The sequence below is a fragment of the Lynx rufus genome, unplaced genomic scaffold (genome assembly GCF_022079265.1).
Source record: "Lynx rufus isolate CCGP_SWC_20201006 ecotype Redwood Valley unplaced genomic scaffold, mLynRuf1.p SCAF_1, whole genome shotgun sequence".
NCBI lineage: Eukaryota > Metazoa > Chordata > Mammalia > Carnivora > Felidae > Lynx > Lynx rufus.
Genome location: NW_025814823.1, coordinates 231127743 through 231144540, shown reverse-complemented (window position 1 = coordinate 231144540; position 16798 = coordinate 231127743). Strand labels below are relative to the sequence as shown.

General features: G+C 45.4%; 1 protein-coding gene across 2 annotated transcripts in view; it reads right to left on the bottom strand.

Annotated features, from left to right (window-relative positions):
* Positions 1 to 16798, bottom strand: part of CTNND2 (catenin delta 2) — a 777587-nt gene that overhangs the window by 25854 nt on the left and 734935 nt on the right. The window lies entirely within an intron of this gene.

Sequence of the window (16798 nt, the reverse complement as noted above, 5' to 3'; positions counted from 1 at the left end):
CTCAGTTCTCCGCAAACACAAATGCTCAGGAGAGCCAGGAAGGAAGGGGAGAAGGGAGGACGTGTCATGTTTTCTGTTAGCTTTGCTCCAATTTCCTTTAAGGTTGGGTCCGGAAGCCCATACCTATTCCCGGACTGTGCTTCCCCAGACTGAAGGGATGGTTTTTGAATGGGTCTCCTGTGGGGACATTCCTGGGCGGGGAACACTGGTGCCCAGCATCACTGCCCCAGAAAGTGGGATGCAGGGCACTCCGACAGGAGGTGTGGAGAGCAGTTTGGTAAGATGGAGTGAAGCTGAACCATGGGGGAGTGTTTGAAGATTTATCCCCCGACCCCCCAACTTCCAGGAAACATCCTGTCACCCAGCTGAGCCCCCAACCCCCTGGCCTCCATGCTGAATCAGAGAAGTGATGCAGAAGGACAGAAAGACACTGTTAGATGGAGGGGGAGGAAAAGGATGAGGGAGAGAGGTTACCCCATGTATATACTACAGAGTTTAAACAGATGGTGGAAGGGTAAATATCTCAGGGGCTGTTGAGAGGATCTGGTGATTAGAGAGAGAAAAAGGGCTGGGGCGCCTGGGTGGCCCAGTTGGTTAAGCATCCGACTTCGGCTCAGGTCATGATCTCATGGTTCGTGAGTTCGAGCCCTGTGTCTGGCTCTGCACTGACAGCTCAGAGCCTGGAGCCTGTTTCGGGTTCTGTGTCTCCCTCTCTCTCTCTCTCCCTGCCCCTCCCCTGCTCACACTCTGCCTGTCAGAAATGAATAAACTTTCAAAAAAATTAAAAAAAAAAGAGAGAGCAAAAGTGGTTAGATACCAAATCCTCAGTTACATAGTTCAGGAGATGCGATTAAAGGAAATGGAATTTCACGTGAATTCCCTAGAGGTCTCTGACCTCTGGAAGAAGGAACCCTTTGGAAACTAGACAGCAACAGGTGGAGGATGATGGAGTGAGTGAACACCCATTGAATGGTAAGTTAAATGGCGATGTTCCCATTGACAGCTCCATTTTCAAGGTGATTTTTGTAAGTCTTCTCTTCTATACTTAGAATTTAGATTTAATAAATCTTTTCTAATGCTAAGTGACATCTCTGACTTGGACAAAAGCTCCAGTCAACAATTAACCTGAAAATGGAGAACAGTTGTTATTTCCACTGAGATAGATGGCAGGGGGAACCCAAGATACATACTAGGACACTGTTAGCCCATCTACGGTCATTGGCGTTTTTCCTCCCTTTTGAAAACAGCTCTGGAACGTCCTTAATCTGATGAGATTTTCTTGGCCTCTAAACAAGGATTTCTCAGTAGGCACACACAGACTATTTGATTCTGAAGTAACAAATACAAGTTTTTTGCGTTAGCTGTCCTTGAAGGCTCTCAGTCCATAAAGCTTGTCAATTCTAATTTGCTTTGAGTGACCTGAGATAGAAAGGAAGTGTGGTAGAAACCCTTTGGGCTTTTAGCAACCCAAGCGCAGTCGCTCATTCAAACTGGAACGCTTACAGCTTGTTTCTTGCACGCACTAACAGGACTTCTTCATCAGGAACCTATTTTTCAGATGAAAGTCAAAACATGAATTGTTGACATCCTTTGAAAAGGCAACCAGCTAAGATATTATGGCTCACTGAGGAAAAACTTGATTGCTCAACATTGTGCCAGTTTTCCAGTCATTTTTAAGTGGAATAAACCCATTAATGTAATCACATGAAGCAGAGAGAGAAGAGGTTCCAAATTAGTGGTAGTTATGCAAACGTACTTCTTATTTCAATGAAAGGTATTTTGTAGAAAAAAAGGGAAGTAGGGTATTCGTGGCGGGCGTGATTGAAGCCCAGGCCAGAGTCTGCATGTCAATGAAATCTCAGCCTCCCTTTGCTGTAATAAAACAAGCTCCCATCTCTTTTTAAGGTAAAGTGTTTGTTAAAGATTCATTAAAACTAATTCCATCAACAATTCGACAACAAAACCTAGTAGAGTTAAATATTTAAACTAAATCTTAGGGGCCAAAAGGGAGTATTTGCAGTTTAATACAGAAATAGATACCACCTGACATACCAGTTGTTTTCATTAGTTTGTTTCAGCTCTGGTGCTTCTAATGGAATTTAATTAAATTGATTTGGCTACTTAAAGGTACAGTAAACACGGAGAAGCTTCTTCTATAGTACAGATTTCCCCCTCTATCCAAAAGTTCACTTGACGCCATTTTTTCCCTTATGAAGGACTTACCTTAGAACCTGTTTTCACTAAATGGAAGAAATCCACAGAGGATTTCTGCTTTTATGAAATGGAAATTGCTGCTTCACTTTACACGATTTCAGTTTACAAAAGGTTTTACAGGAGCACTCTACTTTTGGATAGTGGGGGAAACCCGTACCATCTTTTTTTCAAAGCAAATACCAACTAAATCTATTTCAGGAATTCAATTTACTGCCATGGGTCTAATTCTGAAGAATCAAGATGACTGAGAAGACTCAACAGGCTGGAAAGAAATTTACAGAAGTTGGTCAAAGAAAGCGTGCCATTGTTAACGACCAGTAGTTAACTGGTACCAACAGAATACAGGAAAAACGCTCAGAAAATTGAAATAAGACCAGTTCAGTTCTTTTGTTTCCCTGGTGTCCCTTCTGAGGCCTTAAAACAAAGACCTGAGGTGGATGATCTTTAACAATGCCCTCTGCGTTCCAGTTCGTGCTGCAAAATTAAATTCGGGGTGAACTGATGAAAGTCCAGTGTCTGACAAATTCAAATGTCTCATTTCTAGTGCGCCCCATTCTGACATCTGAAAAGTCAAGTCTTTTACATCTGTACTCATCAGTGATCAGCAAGTTCAAAGCTCAGTCCGGGCCCCAACCTTGATGTCTTCCCATCCCCCCCTACTGAAACATGCTGCAGACCGTGGACATGGAAGCAGGGTCACTGAACGTGTCCTCTGCTAAGCTTCAGCTCTGGAGTGGGGACATTGCCGGGTTTATTTAACAAACATTAATAAGTGCCTGGCACTGTTCTGGGCACAGGGGCTAGAACAGAGGGAGGTAGCAATGGCTCCTGAGGGGGAGATAGAGGGGAGATGGACATTTAAGACATGATCACATCACATTACTTTTCTGGTAAGAGCCATGAAGAAAAAGTACAAGTAATTGTAAGGGTTCTTTACTCGCCTTGGAGGATTGGAGAGAGTCAGGGAGATTTCCTTGAGGAAGTGACCATTAAAATGAGATGGAAATAGACAGGCTTGGTGGGAGAGGAGAAAAGGCATGTTTTGCGGAGGAATGAACCTATGCCCATGCAGTGCAAAAGCCCTGAAGTGGGCACAGCTTTGTGCCTGTAAGGAAGAGCACAGACAGGAACTAGGAGGCCAGAGTAGCTGCAAGTGACTGAGAAGAGGTAGAGGGAGGTGAGCTTGGAGAGACGAGTAAGGCTTTCTCTTGAGAGATACTGGAAGCTACTGATGAGTTTTAAAGCAGGACACTGACAAGGCTAGAACTGGATTTATAAAAGTGTATTCTGAATGCTTAATGGACAACAGGCTGAAGACGGTAAAGTAGATTCCACAAAACCAATCAGGCAGCAACTGGACCAGGACTAGCGGTCCACCATGATGGTGCTGGAGGTAATGATGGGAGAGGTAGCTGGACTTGAGAGATATTTAGAAAATAGACCCTGTAGGGCTTGGTGGAAAGTACAGTGGAGATAAGGAAGAAAGAGGTACCCTGAGATAACTCCCGGACTTCTGAAAAGAACCACCAAGTGGGTGCTCTTTACTGAGATGGGCGACAATGGAAGAAGAGATTTGGGGGAGATATGGAGAGTGGCTTGTTGGATGTGTGGACTGTTAGAGCTTGTGATCTACTGAAGTCGAGATGTCACATGCATTGTGTATATAGGCTTGAGTTTAGGAGTGAAGACCATGTAGAGAAATAAATGTAGATGCCACTGGCATTCAAATGTATTTTTAACACAAGGGAGCAGATAAGCTCATCTATAATAGAAGGAATAGGGAGAAAAGCAAAGATGCCTCAGGGAAGACCAGGGGCCCGCACAAAAGACTGAGTGGGAGTGCCTTGGGAGGTCAGAGAAAAACCAGGCAGGAAGGAGTGGGGGCAGAGAAGCCCAGAGGAGATCATGCAAGGGAGGAGGAGATGGTCAGGACTGCTAATCGCTCATCCAAATCCATTTCCTTTTGTTCCTGGACACACACCGAACCCCCATGTTCCAGCTTGCCTTGCAGCTTCCTATGGCTATGTGATGGGGATCTAGCCCATTGAGGGCGGAGGGATGGGGATGTGCCATTGCTAGTATGGTGGCAGGTCTTACAGCCTTACAGACGGTAGGACTGTGACGTTCCGGGCTCCTGAACGTCCACAAAGAGAAAAGCTGATCTGCCCACGTGAACACCTGTCCAGAATGGTTGCAGGAACAGGAAAATAAACTTCTATCAAGTTGTATCATTGGACGTTTAGGTTTGCTTGGCTCAGCTGGAAGCCTTCCCTGATGAACATGGACAGTGGAACTGGTTGAACACTGTGATCAGGAGCAATTTCAAGAGAGGCATGAGGACAGACATCATGTCAGATTTTGGGGGTGAGAGCCTAACACAGAAAGTGAGAAAGCAGGCACGATACATGAACTCCAAACCTTCTAGAAATGTGACTGTGAGGGTGGGAAATGTGAGGACAGGAAGTGATAAGGCAGAAGATGGAGGAGGATGGGCAGGAGAGGACATTTCTTGTTTTTAAGACAGAAGTACAGAGAGAATGTGTCCCCACAGAGGAGGAATGATGATTGGGAGAGGCGGAAGAAACAAGAGGAAAATCAACAGAATAAGGTTCTCACTCAAAGAAGATGTAATAGGAAGCATGGATATTAAGTAAGAAAAACATATTTTGGAATAGGTCTCAAGAAAGAGAAGCATAAAATAAAGCAAGCAAGAAATCACGGCTGAAGTGCCATGGTGTATTTGGAAAAGTTAATCCAATAGGTAGATATTAACTTCTGTATTTCCACTACGTACAACAGAGCTTGGGCTAGAGTAGGGACTCAATAAACATGTGTTGGATGAATGAATGAAGTAACTAGGGATGGCCATTTGCTAATAGGATTATGACGATGGCTCCAAGAGAATCACATGTCGTTAAACAAGAAGGGAGAGATGATGGGGGTGTTACAGTACAGACTGGTGCCGAGAAAAAAGCAATTGATGTGTATTTTATATTTTATATTTTTGATGTTCCCTATTTCAGCTTCATCACAGGGGGCTGCTGACAGCCTGTCAGGGGCACCGTGCTGCAACAGAACAAGGAGCAACAACAGGAAATGTCTGAGGTGTATCCACACCCCACGACCTCCGCACTTCTTCCCTGGGGTGCAGCCAATATACCTTGCACTGCTCAAGTGACAAGAAGTGTCTGAAAAGTTACTGTCCTTCCTCATTCCCCACTGAACTGGTCTCTCTGCATGGACCAAGGATTCATGGACACGAGACAGTCTTCATAATTGAAGCCAACTGGAAATTATTGTAGGAGGATTTTCAATTTAATGAAAGCACTGGGGGATCTTCTGAAGAATGTGGTTTTTGTAAATACTGGCTACCAATACCAAAAGGCCATTGGTGTTAGCCCACCTCATGTGAATGTGGTGGGGGTAAGCATCTCAGTAGCCTTCTCGTTCACTTTCCCACTTTGCAATAAAAACTCTGTTTTTTGGTTAGCCTCGTTCTCAGCTCCCCTGCAGGGAGGTATGGCCATGTGACTAAGACCTGGGAATACTGAAGCTATGCCCTCCTCTTCTCTCTTCCTCTCCAGCTGCTTGGAATGTGGACACAGTGCTAGCCAATGGTGAGGAATGAACAGAGACGGTGAATACTGATAGAAGGAACCAGAAGCCCTGGTCTGGGAGGTGTGGTGTCAGACCAGGACTGTTACACTCTTATGTGAGACAAAAGACAAAATACGGTCTTCAGGGTTAGCATGTCTCAGGTCCAGAATCTACAAGATCAGGCTGAGAATTCACTAGAAGGCACAGAGCTTGCAAGTGGGGAGAGCTTCCTTGGAGATGGCTGATGGGCTGGGCATTCCCCACTTTCTCTCTTCTGAAGCCTGGGAAGCGAACTACCCACTCGGCATGACCGTGGACTCTCTGGAGGGCGAGGTTTGCAGGGACTGGTGTCTTCAGCAGATACACAGACTCAGCGGCAGAGATGGACTGATCGTGGAGCTCCAACAGCTTAGATCCCAGGCCTATCCACTGCCTGAGCCCCTTCCAAGACCTGTCCAGAAATGTATATTCACAAAGCCTACGCTTCTTCTGAATCCAGACTTCCAAAACTACCTATGCTACAGAGGCAGAAAACCTGCACCCACCCTGACTTATGTGCAGTAGAGCAGTGGAATCCTGAGGCTGATGGAGAAATCAGAAGAGTTAGCTGGGGGAGGCTAGGCCCAGGCCAGGGGTTCTCAGTTGCGAGGTGGTTCTTCTGAGCAAACCACATCACTGCTCCCACGAGAGAAGGACCAACGACAGGCTAAAACCTCACTGGCCAGGCTGGGCTATGCTCGCCTCTCTTCTTCCTTCCCTTCCAGAGCCTGGTGGGTGGACGGGGTCGGGACAGGGGAAGGAACAGCTTAGGTGAGGGAGAGATAGGAACGGGGAAGAAACTGATCACACTCTTTCTGCTCAAGCAATTAAGGCTCTCTTAGACATAAATAACATCATCCCAACTGCTGTCATCCACTAAAAAACAGCAGATAAGGTTCAGCTAATTGCTTAAAGTAAGAAACAAGAATGGCTGTAGACTCACATTAAACTTAGGGAATTTTCTTGTTCCTGATTCAATCCTTTTTCCCTGCCTTTGGTCTCTGGGGTATTTTTGTGGGTTTTGATTTAAAATGTTATGGGTAAAGCCTCGTGGAAGAGTGGAGGCACAGAGGAAACGTTCAGTTTGGGCGCCGCTCTGCAGGATTTCCCGATGTGGACATCCATCCCAGCAATAGCTATAACTTAGTCACTTCTTGTTTAGCAACTGCCATGTGCATCGATTTCCACTTTTGCACAATTGATTTTTGCTTCTCTTCCCATTTGTGCCTTTGTTTTTGGACAGATATCATATGATGAGTGTCTGAGAAGTGTCTCAGAGAGGTCAGGGGACCTCATGAAGAGAGACCTTATTTGTCGATATAAACGTCAACAAGCAAACGCCCGGATTTATGGAGGAGACAGTATCATAGCTGAGTTTAACCTCCGCCTGTTTGTTTCTTACCCCAACTTGACATCAAGTGATTTAGAAAAGAAAGAACCTGAGGAGTTGCAATTATAAGTCTTGAGGATACTGGGCTTGGGTTGTTCTAGAAACTGGCCGAAGTCCTTATGTCCTTCCAGTCATCTCTTGAAGAATTTTTCCGGCACATTAGAAAGATTAATAAATTCCTTGATAAAATGACAGCTCTACACTCAGTAGCTTAATTTATGTCTATAGAGGATTTACTGCTTTTCCATCAACATCTTAGATACTCGCAAAGCAAAAATCTAATTTTCAAAATGGCAACATGTGAAGGCCCTTCTTACCGTAAAGCTTAAAGATCAAAATTTTGAAATTTTGACACCGTTGTGTTTTTTTCTTGACAATATTTCAAAACCGCTTTCCAGTTCTCACTGGGATCCAGTACTGATTTAAAAAATTTTTTTTCACGTTTATTTATTTTGAGAGAGAGAGAGAGATAGAGTGTGAGTGGGGTAGGGGCAGAGAGAGAGGGAGACACAGAATCCAAAGCGGGCTCCGGGCTCCGAGCTGTCAGCGCAGAGCCTGACGTGGGGCTCGAACTCATGAACCGCAAGTTCAAGACCTGGCCGAAGTTGGACACTTAACCGACTGAGCCACCCACGCGCCCCTCCAGTACTGATTTTTTCAATGTCTAGCAGGTGAGGATGACGAGTCCATGACTCCCGTTTGTGGCAGAGGGACCATGGGCTCGTCTGTGCATTGTGGCCTCCCCAAAGCAGTGAAAAACCACACAAGGGCTGTGTCCACTCTCTCATCCTGTATGTTCTGGACATTGGAGGAAATCTGCAGGCATCCCTCACCCATCTATAATTACTTATTGATTTCTTGTTTTGTGAGTGCAGTGATGGCAAGAGCCAATGAAATGAACACGGCAGCAGTAAGAAAAGGGAGCCCTGTGTGAGACGGGCCGTGAAGGGCATGACTCCAATCCTCCCTAAGCTCATTAGTCACTGGCTGAATGGTGCGCACAACCTGAGAGTCTATCTTCCCGACAATAAAAGGAAGAACATTTAAAGATTCGTTTTATGTTCTGCTTCTCTCATCCCGACGGCAAGAATGAATACAATATCTCTATCCAGAGAAACACGACTTTACTCGGTTTCCAGCACAAACAATTTGGCATTCCGGGAGACACCAGCTCATTGTGAAAGATAACTGATGTTTCTGGGTGGGGGCCACGATAGGAGTACAGCTGCGAGAACACTGGGCAGTGAATATTAGTGGAAAGAATCAGTCTGGTTTCTAACCCAGATGATTGTCAACACGAGGGCGATTCTGACACCTGATCTGGCTTTGATTTGACTCCTGCGTTTATGGACCAGGGATTTTAATTCACTCATGGACAGGTTGAGTGGATGCTGTTCTCTCTGGAGCCCTTTGAATTTCTTAGAGCAAACTAATAAGGCTCAGTATCATAAGCTAAACACTGTGACCCCCTCCTTGACAATAGGGACTGTTCTCTCCCTTTCCACAGTCTGTTTTAAGAGCCCAGCGTGTTTTCTAAGCAGGAAGTCCAGGCAGAAGCAAAGCAATGCAAGAACAGAGGTACATTTCCCTCATTCCTGATCCTTTTCTTTCTGCACCCGATACTCAGAGGCATTTTCGCTGTGGTGCCCTGAGCCTTCCTGCAACGTCTGCTCCATCTCAGGATATATCTGTGCCTCAGAAGACGGAGCGGGCCCACTGTGCCTGGAGGGCCATGACTTCTCATTGAGTGATCACCCGAGGAGGGTCCCCCTGGCATCACACGATGGCCTGGGGTGACTGCAGGTTGCCAGTGAAGCTTTTCTTGGAACCCTCTGGGGTCGTCTTTGTGGGGCACAGTGGCCTTACCAGCTGAGTGCCGCTGAGACCCAGAGACCAGCACGTGGCCTGGAGGTACAGAGAGACAGAAATAACAAAGAGCTGCGGTGCTGAGCTGGAGATCTAGGAATGAGTCCCGCGCAAGACAGATGCCGTGGCAGGTGGCAGGGAACCTCCTGGCCGGCAACCTGGCCGAGGGGCCAACCGCAACGAAGGGGGGGAACACCACCAGCCAGTGAAACTTTCAGGCTTGCTCCTTGGAATCCCTTATTAAGAGGTCATTTTGCCCTAACATGAGCGCGAGCGTGATGACCTCGTTTGCACCTTTACTGACTGAATACTAACGTAGAACCGTTTAACTATGATGGAAGAAAGATTTGGATCCAAAGCCTAAAAACAATGTGCTAAATCTAGTTCACATCTGAGTCCCAGCGATAAGCAAGCCTACATTTTCAGTGACTGCTGGGTACAGAACACTTTAAGGCAAAACAGGCCACGGACATTTTAAAACCCAATCCTGTTACTGAATTTGTGTTCAGGAAGATCCAGCACATTGGTCTTGGACCTAACGCCTCATGAAGACCAATAAAACAATGATCTGTACTGGCTAGGAAGGAGATAAATGCCAATTTTCCATGTCATTAAGCCGAGGGTTGCATACAAAGCCTTCAGACACTGGCAGCCAAGAGGGGAAATCTACAAGTTTGGAGAACAGAGTAATCAAAGTAGTTCAAGTAAACTAAGAACCTCCAGTTTAAAAAAAGTGGAGCCATCTGCTTTATTTTTGCCCGAGGGATAGACTGGATTTATTCATTTTCTTCCTCCCGATTTTCTAGCACATAGTAGTGCAGCCTCTTTCACGCAGTGTTTGCTCATTTTGCATGTAATTCAGGATTTTGCTCTTTAGGAGTTGGTATTTTTTTTAATGTTTATTTATTTTTGAGAGAGAGAGAGAGAGAGAGAGAGAGAGAGAGAGAGAGAGAGCATGAGCCGAGGAGGGGCAGAGAGAGAGAGAAGGAGACACGGAATCCGAAGCAAGCTCCAGGCTCTGAGCTGTCAGCACAGAGCCCGATGTGGGGCTCAAACCCATGAACCGTGAGATCATGACCTGAGCCGAAGTCGGACACTTAATCAACTGAGCCACCCAGGCGCCCCAGGGGTTGATATTTTAATTGTACTAGAGTCAGAGGCAAGTTTCATTGCCATTTCTATTAAGAAATGACTTGTGATATAAGTTCACCATGCAAATCCTCCCACAATTAATATTTGAACCAAGCAAGAAAATTGTTTTCTATAAAAGTACAAATAAATCTGGGGCACCTGGGTGGCTCAGTTGGTTAAACATCCAACTCTTGGTTTCAGCTCAGGTCATGATCTCATGGTTTGTGCGACTGAGCCCTGTGCTGGGCTCTGCACTGACAGTGTGGAGCCTGCTTGGGATTCTCCTCCTCCCTCTCCCTCTCCCCTTCCCCACTCGTGCTTTCTCTCTTTCCCTCTCTCAAAATAAATAAACATTTTTTTTAAAAGTACAAAAAAATCTTTTTAGATATTAAATATTATGGCACCTTCTGCTGCAACCTTTTTAGCTGTAAGCTCAAACTATTCATAATGCTTAGAAGTTTGAATTAAAAAATTTTTATTCATTCAAATGGAAATACCTTCCAGTTATTTGAAATTATAAGGAATGGCCTTAATTCAGCCCTGGAGAAGAGGTCAGAAGGATGATTTTCAGGGTAGGTGATATAGAAAATGTAGGACAAATGAAGAAGATTAGGTGGGCAAGTGGGGTGGTGGGGCATGGACTGTGGAAGGGCTTTGGAGGGTGGGGAGACAAGGAGGGAAAGTGACCTGGGGACACAGGAGTTCAGTATAGCTCGTGGCTACATGTAGGCAGAAGGCCAGGGGTGAGCTGGGGAGCTAGGCTGAGGCTGCTCCTAAAAGGTCTCGACGCCTGAACTAAGATGTTTGGACTCCATCCTGAGGCAATGGGAGCCACTGGAAGGTATGGCTCCCAAGAGTCACTTAGTCAAAGTTGCTTTCTAGAAAGTCTGCCCTGCTTGCCCTTTGGAGAATGGCCTGGAGAGGAGGCAGCCTGAGGGTGGAGAACCCAGTGACAGGTCTACGGCAATCATCCAGAAGAAAGAAGCCAGCTGTCTCACGGTCATGACCATAGGAAGAAGCAGACGGAAGCAGAAGCGTGGGGCTTTCTGGTGGGATGGATGCAGACACGTGAGGAGAGGAGAGAGCCAGCGATGGTTCCTGGGTATGGGCTTAGGTGAGGGAGGATGTAGGACGAGGAGTCAAACCCAGGAGGGTAGGTCAGTTTGAGATCCAGTTTTGTTTGAGGCATCTGAGTAGGTTTTCTGGCAGGTGGCCAGATGTACAGACAGACAGACTCGGAAGAGCCCTACATGTGGGCGGTAACTGAAGCCCAGGAAAGAGTCCAGAGACCAGGAAGAGGCTGTGCATGAGACAAGAAAGATCCAGACACAGGGGTGCCTGGGTGGCTCAGTGGTTAAGTGTCCGACTTCGGCTCAGGCCATGATCTCGCTGTTCATGAGTTCAAGGCCCACATCAGGCTCTGTGCTGATGGCTTAGAGCCTGGAGCCCGCTTCGGATCCTGTGTCTCCCTCTCTCTCTCTGCCCCTCCCCTGCTCATGCTCTGAATAAATAAATAAACACTGAAAAAATTTGTTTCAAATAAATTAAAAAAAAAAGAAAGATCTAGACACACACCCGGGGGACATCACATTCAAGCATGAACAAGAAGATGAGCCCAAGAATGATGAAGAAGCAGCAATCAGACAACTTGAGGTGACTTAGGGGACAGTGATGTCATAGGAGTCACCAGAAGAATATTTCTGTGAGTGATGCTGTTTTACGACATCATTTTCAGACTGAAAAACACACAGGATCACAGCAGGGCCCCTTATCAGGGAAACGTGGCATGCTATTTCCTAAGTCAGGGCGTGAACTCATGTCTTCTTTTTGCCGTTCTAGATTCCACCATGCTCTATCTAATGTTAGTCTTCAGTGCACGTGACCTGCACACACACGGGTTGGCACTAAATAAAATAACAGCCTTCACTTCCCTTCTAAAACCATGGCAACTTACGATGTCATTAATGGCCTCCCTGTAAAGCCCTGTGTAACCTGGTTTACTTATACGCTTAGAGTGCAAGCTGGGGCACCAGAGAGGCATCTAGGGGCCAGGAGGAGAGAGGGTAGGGAAACCAAGGAGGAAGAGAGCTATGAAAATGTAGAAGCCAATAACGATCATGCTGATGATGGTGATGGCCAAAAGAAACCCTTGGATCCAAACATCCAGCTGCCTGTGAACAGAATGGCAGAGAGCATTTGTCAGCCAAATGGCATGAACAATGAACAATTTTAGAACTCCCATGGGCTTGTGACTTTCCAGTTTACAAAGCTCTTTGATGATTACCGTCCCATTGGGCACAATCAGCGATCCTATCAGGCATGCGTATCTGTGTTTACTGCACGGTTGAGAAAACCAAGGGGCGGGGTGGGACTGACAGAGAGATGTCCGCTGTCTCCATCAAAGGATGTGATGGGTCTTTTGACGCCAGACTGGAACACAAAGCAGAAGGCAAGTATCAAGGAGGCCCAGGCCTCCCAAACCTGTAGGGCCCTGAGGACACGTCCGGATGCCTAGAGAGAGCATTCCACCAGGTAGAATTGCCACAGACCATTTTAAGAGGTTATTCACTTCTCTGGAGACTCCGCGTTAGTAATGGCTGGTGACCAGTTTCAGATAAAGGCTATAAGACAACACCAGCACACCTGTGAGCATTGACAGTGAGACCTGGTGAACTGAAGGTCTGTGCGCTGTCCGTCTGCAGGAAGGCACCACAGGGCTGCCCAAAGTCAATTCCTACCTAATAGGCAGGGAGGTCTCAAGGCGCTTGCCACGTCACGCTGCTAGTGAGGGGCAAGCCGCTCCTTGGATCTCTGGCCATGTGATTCTAAGCCTTGTGCTCTTTGTACTTCACCAGGTAGAAGGATGAGCCTCCCCGGCACTCACTTGCTCTTGAACCTTATGGGCAGGTGAGTGCCAGCACCAGGGAAGCCCAGTCTCACTCTCTTTCTTCCGTTTTAACTAAATTTGGAGGAATATTCTCATTTGGGGGTGTCCCCTTACAGAAGGATCCTGACAAACTTGCACGCATGTAGAAAAAAGAGAGAGTCATGCAAAGGTCATGGAAATGTTGATATATTAGAACTGAGCATGTCTGGCCTGGGAAGGCACGACCTCGTGGAGATGGAATGACTAGCTTCAAAAACAGGAAGGCTATCGTAGAGAAGAAAAATGAGACTTTTCAGAATGGCACTGGAGGGCAGAAGTTGCTGATCAAGAGATTCTTACTTAATGCAAGTAAGAAGTTCTGAATAACCACAGCTACCCTAAAATGGAATAATATGCCTCATTAGACAGTGAATGCAATTGATATTAAATGTATTTGAACACAGGGAAATGACTACTGGAGCTTTTACTGCCTTTCTTCTTCTAGTAAAATAACCACCTTCCTCCTGCCATTAAGTTTAGCGAGGATCACGGCTGCTCACTTTTCCCATCCTGCCTCGTAGCTGGGTGCGGCCATGTGACTGAGTTCTTGGTGCGGGGATGTGAGCAGGAGTTCAGCACTTTTTGTATCCTTGCTTACAAGGACCTCACTGGTCCTCACTTCCCCTCTCTCTCTTCCTGTGTGTTGGAATGAGAGACGGCCGAGCTAGGGAACTTTGCCTACAAAGGCAAGGACAACAAGGCAAAGTACAGCAACAAGATGGCTCCTGGAATCACCTGCTGGCCCTGGGCCACCTGCCTACGGTTCCATGAGTGAGAAGTAGATACCTGTTTAGGTGAGCTTCTGAACACTTTTAAGTCTTTCTGTTAGAACAGCATAGCCTGCATCCCAACCGGTATAACTAGGTCTGGGAGATGCCGTACAGACCATTAAGGCATTATATAAGGGTCTGTAAACAATGATTTCTGTAATCGTATAACTCTATGTCTCCCCACCACCCCAATTTTGTCTCCTTTCTTCTAAAACCAGCTGTCCCGATGGTCCTTACCAGGGTCAAACATAAGCACCCCATTATGTCAGTGACCTCAATTTCCTAAAGTACTGAGGTTTGAAGAAGTCCAGAATCATTGACCTCCAGTTTGTCCTTCATGCCTATATCAAGGGTTCATCTTCTTTTCCAATACCAAACAGCCTCTGTGATGATACAGCGGATAAAGAAGTTTTAAAGTTCTGTTTGTGGTTATCCAAACTTAAGGACTGGTTAAAAAAAAAAAAAAAGAAAAAAGATGGTGTATGAGGCATGCGATAAAATTCTTCTGCAATTGTTGATTTTCCTTTAGGGAAAAAAAGTCCAGGCCTCACTAAAGTTGAAGGTTCAGATAATACAAATATGTTTTGGCTCACAATGTGTCAGGGACCAAACATAATTTTGTATTGGTCAACACACCCAGCCAGAAGAATATTCTGATGTATTAAATGTGTCTCTCTATGTAAAATAAAGTCATTGAGCTAATGAAATGAGACCCTGGCTTCTGCGTCTGAGCCCTGGGAGGAAATTAGCCAGTGACAGATGGACCTTTAATTCTGTCTGATAGATATGCCATTTCCATTTCCATTTCTCTCTTTCTACTCATGTTTTCCTCTTACGCATAATGCCTCTATGTCTTACCTCCTAATTTATGCAAACTCCATGAATTCGTCAAGATTTTGCTCTGTACTTTTCTTAGCCCTAGTTCATCCAGTAAATTTGTAGTACATATCTCTGAAACTATTGAAGTTACTAGTAATTATTCCATATTTCATTAAAAAATTTTTTTAATGTTTATTTACTTTTGAGAGACAGAGATAGAGCATGAGCCGGGGAGGGGCAGAGAGAGAGGGAGACACAGAATCCGAAGCAGGCTCCAGGCTCTGAGCTGTCAGCACAGAGCCCGATGCGGGGCTCGAACTCACAAGCCGTGAGATCGTGACCTGAGCCGAAGTCGGACGCTCAACCGACTGAGCCACCCAGGTGCCCCATTCCATATTTCATTTTTACCCACATTAGCTACTTCCCATGTCTTATGTTTTCTCTGAAACTCTTCTTCCTTTAAGCCTATGATAGATGTTTAATAAACAGATTTGAAGCGTGGAGAATTAAAAGATACGGATCAGACATTTTTTTCAATGATATGCAAATTGTCAAGGAAGAACAAAAAGGAAATCTATTTCCCCACTGATTAAAAACAATTCACAAGCATGAATGAATCTGGTCTTCTCACCAAAGGAGTTTTCAAAAAGAAAAGCTTTTGTGAACGGTGAGCTCTGCTATTATGATATTGAGCATAAAGGTCCTCATTTCATTTCACAACCGCATAATTTGGAAATTATTAAGAACGGCTCTTTCTCCACCTTTTTAAATCATGGGTCAACTGAAAACATCACCACGGGTCAACTGAAAACATTGGCATCCGTTTCTCCAGCTCATCCTCCTTGAATGTCCTCACGCGAAACACATTTTAAATCATCTTTAGCTCTTGATTTTTAGCTCCATTAAATTCCTGTCAACACATTTTTCTCCTTCATGAAAATTAAAAGACAATTACACTTTCTGGACTGTACTACCGACACAGAAAGAAACTAAGATGGCAAACTTATACTAGTATTCAACAAATAACTTGTAGAGTCTCTAAAAGCAGTTCCCCTTCGATGCACATAAGTAGGGGAAGGTGTATTTCAGCAAACAAATGTTCAGGATCCAAGGGAAAGTGGAGTTTATTTGAGGCAGTAATATTTCATCGAGCTTCCGGAGCCACCGATTCAGAACGACCAGCTCCCTTCTAATTGATAGCGTGTTCTTCATGCCAAGCTGCCTGTTCAGCTGAAGGATCCTGCCCTGGGAGAGAATTCAGTTGGCTCCTGGAGGAGTCCAGGAAGGAACGAAGTAGGGATTCTGGGATGTGAATTTCAAGCAAAACAAAACGTAACCGAAAACATTTGAGAGAAGGGCTTACGCTAACGTGCCAAATATTTAGAAAAGAATATAATTAATCTACAACACTCCCCTAACACTGCGTTTTGCCATCTCGGTTTCAACTTAAACACACTTGCTCTTAGCGAATAGGAAAATCTTGAAAGAGAAATATATAGGCTAAACTTTGTAAACTCGAAGTGCAAAGTAATGAGAGCATAAGGGAGATAGAAAGACCTTGGGGTAAATCTACACACAGGCTCCAACTTAGCAGAACCAGTTATTAAATATTTACTCTTTTCCCACTGGCTTAGAAAAATTTCCTGCTGGCAAGATGGGTCTTGCTCTCTGTGATGTGACCTCTTGCCGCAGCCCCACATTCCCAACCCAAGAATGGCAGGCTAGGGGATGAAGGCAGCAGTGACGTTGGCTCCTCCTTCTTCTCATGCCGGTGGCCAGAGGGTGTAAGGAGGTACTCTCAGCAGTTGTTGAGGAAGCCCATGCCCCCCACCCCAGTCCTGTTTAAGCTTTCTGAATCCCTACAGAGATCGATGCCTACACTATTCTCCCTGCGGATTAACGATGGTCTCTTCCCCTGTCCATCCACTCAAATCTATCATGGGATCATCAATCCTTTAAGCTATCCACATTTGCTGGTCCAAGAACAACAGAAACAACTTCTGAGACACACTGTTAAAAAATTCTCCCCTTCTAACCCTAAAAGGA